Below are 4725 nucleotides of genomic sequence, written 5' to 3'. Positions count from 1 at the left end.
TACCAAGTACCCAGTTCTGTCAAAGGCTTGACTTCTCCTGAGAGACAGAGAGACAGACAGACAGACAGACACACACACACACACACACACACCCCCCCCCCCGCAGGGAAGGAATGCGCGCATGTGGTCATGTGAATATGTAGTTTTTAATGGGAAAAGTATGTTTTTATGTGAGTCTGTGGAAACTAGAGGATGATAATAGAGTTTCTGTGCAATTACCAGTGATTGTCCTAGAGAAGAAACTGCAATGACTAGGCATTTCCAGATGATACCTGGTATAGTGAAAAGAAGCAGAAAGTTTCTAAGTGAGACAAACTTAAGCCTCCAAGTTTAAAAACACATTATAAAGCAATAGTTCTTTCTACAATGGCCTCATATTTAGAATGCCAGAACCTTGAATTGTGTGGTGACTTTGGTGGGAGAAACAAAAAACAAACTAGTAATTTCCAGCTATGGGAAAGAGCACTTAGAAAAAGTTTAATTATACACAAAAATGTACCGGTAAGTGATTAAGTGGACAGCATTAAATGAATAATTTAATAAATCAATGAATTTATTAATGAATGAATTTATTAATTTACTTATCAATGAATAATTAATGAATTTAATTATTTAATATTTATTAACGAATGAATGAATTTATTAATGAATGAATGAATTTATTAATGAATGAATGAATTAAATGAATAATTAATAATTAATAAATATCTTCTTATTTAATAAATGAAACTATGTGGTGACTAATGATGAAAAATAACATTTACATTGGTTTACATCTTAAAACACAAGCGAAACATTCTTTATCAATTTAAAAAAATACAAGAAGAATGATCAAACTTGTACAACCCCTACTGAGTCCTTGCTCTTGTGTACAGTTGGGGAAAGTTGATGAAAATGGGATGTCAAAGTCAGGTGTATATGCCTATATCAGGAGCACACACTAGGTGCTATAAAGGTGCCTAAAGGATAAAAGGTAATTTCAGGTCGTTAAATAACTTACCCAAACTTGATTTCCAGGAATTATGTTCTTTTCTTGGTATTTCTGACCCCTCTTAGAGGCAGTCTGACAGAGGTGCGACCGGGGTCAAAGGAACTTCATTCTCCAGTGTTGGCCCTTGAAAAAAATTGCCCAGGTGTAATATGTCATTGGTGCTACATCTTCTTCACAAGGATTACTCACAGTGTTATGTATCGAACGTATGACCTTTGGAGCAAGTGGGCTACCATCTCCCAGGTCCTCATAGTGGCAGAGCAAATGTTAGAGGATAGAAAAAGCCAAGTTTTCACTTCAGTAATTCTTTGAAGTGTGCTGTAACATAGGAATGATCCAACCTGGCTGTGCTACTAGATGAGTGGAAAACTCTGATTTCTTTTTTATTTTTTTAAAAAGATTTTATTTATTTGTCAGAGAGAGAGAGGGCACAAGCAAGGGGAGCAGCAAGCAGACGGAGGAGCAGGCTCCCTCTGAGCAAGGAGCCTGATGCAGGACTCGATCCCAGAACCCTGAGATCATGACCTGAGCTGAAGGCAGATGCCTAACTGACCTAGTCACCCAGGCGTCCTAAAACTCTAATATAGAAAAGGTGCCAACAAGGGATTGCCTTTGACTTTTTGCTCTTTGTAGCATTTCTCAGCTTTTCACCTCTTCCCTTACTGTAAAAACTCTGCATTTAAGTTAGGAAAATGAAGCAGTTGAAAAAGAAAAGGAAAAGCAATTTTAATGTTCAGGAAACTCAGACTCTTTTTTAAGAAATTGCAAAAAGAAAAGAAGTCCTTTTTTCCGAGCAGCTTAATATAACAATTGACATGATGAAGCGGCTGGCTTGAGAGGAGATTGCACAGTGTGTCAGTGCTGTAGGAGAAGAATAAGGGATGAGGAGGGAAGTGAAAAGAAGGTACCTGACCTTGACTGGTGGGCACTTATGAAGAGAAAGAGGATGAGGTGAACGTACACATCAGCTGGCTGGTTCAGGGTGTCTCTTTCCCACACCTGATTTAGAGGACTCTCTCACTGAAGAGATGGACGAAGAGATTGGATTTCAAAATGATACAGATTTTGATTGGCAAAATGTGGCAGATTTCAGGGATGCAGGTGGATCCTTAATTGAGGTTAAGGTGCAAGAGGAAGAGAGAGACCCCCAGAGTCCTGATTTTGAGATTGAGGAGGAAGTGTTGTCATCAGTTGTATCAGATTCCAGGAGGGAAAATGAACTTCCTGATGCCCCCATATGATGAGTTTTTTACTCTGAACTTCACACCATTGAGGTCTGCATGTGATGAGCCCCATTTGCTGGTAAACACAGAGAAACAGAAACTGCAGTTGGAAGAACGCCGCCGCCTAGATATTGGGGCTGAAAGTCTGCAGGTGGAAAAGGAACTCTTCGAGACCGGAGGGAGTGGCTGCAGATTGAAAGAGAGAAGTTGAGGCTACAGTTCGTCAACTCTGACAACTCCTCTTTGGAAAATGAACTTGGCCAGGGACAAAAGTCCATACTTCAATCACAAGACATAGAAACAAAGAATTAAAACTTCAGAAGCTTACAACTGGAAAAAGATAGGTTATGGTTCTTGAAATTTGAATCAGAGAAGCTGCAGGTTGAAAAATAACACTTAAAAGTAGAGAAAGAGAGACTTCAAATTGAGAAGGAAGGACACTGGCAGTGATTTACCTCAGTCTCTGTTTAGCAAATGTTTGTAAACCATAGGTTTTTCTCTAATATTGGGTAATATAAGATGGTTGCAGGATTAGCTATGTTTTTTTTTTCCTGTTTAATGTCAGTGTTTTCAATAGGAAAAAGATAGCTATGTGTGGGCAACTGTATACTTAAATAGTACATTACATAAATACTATGTGCCCTAGCATAAATAGTACAACAGAAACTATTGTGCTGTACTCTTTGAATTAGGAAAACTGCATAGAATCTTGTATAATCTGTGTACTCAGTTTACAGTTATATCTATATAAAATTCTAGCTTGGTAGTTCTTTATGGGGGAGGGGTATTTCTGACCCCCAGAAGACATTTGGCAACATCTGGAGACACTTGTTTTTCAAAATGGGGAAGTAGAAAAGGTTGCTACTGATATGTAGTAGGGTAGAGGCCAGAGATGCCTGCCTATATCCTGCCATGCATAGGACAGCCCCCACAGAAACGAATTGTCCAACACAAAATGTCAGTTTTGCTGAGGTTGAGAAACCCTTTCCTAGCCTGTGTACCTCTATAGCTTAGGTTTATAGTTTCAGAATATAAAACCCTCAGATATTTAAGATATTAAGGTAGTTACATGAATGGCCTAAAGCTTCAACCATGTAACATTACTGTGTAGTATATTGAACATAGGAAGTGTTGGAGATTATAGGTATTTTATTGCCATGTTTCCATCTATAAATAACCCGAGACTGAGAAAATGATCCAAGGAACATCAGAGATTGTCTAAAAGGGGTCGCTTTGGAAAACAGTTCACTCATCTAGCTATTGATGCTTTAGATGCTTCTAGAGCACATAATTTTTAAGGTTTAGTTCCATTTTTTCTTTGAATTCACATCAGTTGTTTTTTTTTAAAGATTTTATTTATTTGACAGAGAGATCACAAGTAGTCAGAGAGGCAGACAGAGAGAGAGGGGGAAGCAGGCTCCCTGCTGAGCAGAGAGCCCGATGCGGGGCTCAATCACTGGACCCTGAGATCATGACCTGAGCCGAAGGCAGTGGCCTCACCCACTGAGCCACCCAGGCACCCCCATCAACTTAGTTGAGATAGAAAAATTGTCATTTCAACCACGGACTGAAATCTTGTATTACCTTATATTCACATATATATATATATAATTATATATATAAATATATATAATTATATATATTAAATATATAATTATATATATTTATATATATAATTATATATATAATAAATAAATATATATATTTAATTTTTTATTTATTTAATTTATTTAATTTATTTAATTATAATAATTATTTAATATATTTATTTATTATAAATAAATAAATATATTTATATATATAAATATATAAATAAATATATAAATATATATATAATTATATATATAAATATATAATTATATATATTATATATATAAATATATATATATATGTTTTTATATTCACTTATATTAAGTGAATGGTTGAAGCTAGTAAAAATGGTACCAATATAAAAATGGTACAGCAGTCCATGAACTTGAAACCAATGAGTGGTTATTTTTTATTTTTATTCATTTATTTTTTTAAAAGATTTTTTTTTTATTTGAGAGAGACAGAGACAGAGATAGCAAGAGAGAGCAAGAGCGGGAGGAGAGGGAGAAGCAGGCTCCCCACTGAGCAGGGAGCCCAACATGGGGCTCCATCCCAGGCCCCCAGGATCATGACCCAAGCCAAAGGCAGCCACCAGGTGGGCCACCCAGGTGCCCAAGTGGTTATTTTTAAATAAATATTAACGGCTATGTGGGAGTCAGAATGGGGGCTGGGGAAGCATGCCCTCTGTATCAGATAATGTTGATAATGATGATGATGATGATGATAATGATGAAATAATGATAGTAGCTGATGAATGAATTAGGGAAATACTTATCACACACTATCTGATCTAATTTATAGAACAATTTTGAGAGTAGCATTATTATTCCTGAACTGAGGCGCAGAGAAGTAACACAGTAAGTGAAGGTCTGATCTCATATCATGTTGTATTTTGTCTTTGCCCCTCTCTGAGGAACCACG

General features: G+C 36.6%; 1 pseudogene across 1 annotated transcript; it reads left to right on the top strand.

The window, feature by feature from the left end:
- Positions 1-1683: 1683 nt before the first annotated feature.
- On the top strand, positions 1684-2664 carry LOC308343908 (myb/SANT-like DNA-binding domain-containing protein 4; annotated as a pseudogene). Its single transcript has one exon. The product of its transcript is annotated as a myb/SANT-like DNA-binding domain-containing protein 4 (transcript).
- The last annotated feature ends 2061 nt before the right edge of the window (positions 2665-4725 follow it).

The sequence above is a fragment of the Martes martes genome (assembly GCF_963455335.1).
Source record: "Martes martes genome assembly, chromosome: 6".
Taxonomy (NCBI): domain Eukaryota; kingdom Metazoa; phylum Chordata; class Mammalia; order Carnivora; family Mustelidae; genus Martes; species Martes martes.
The sequence above is the reverse complement of the archived record's forward strand: the minus strand, read 5'-3'. Positions and strand labels throughout refer to the sequence as shown.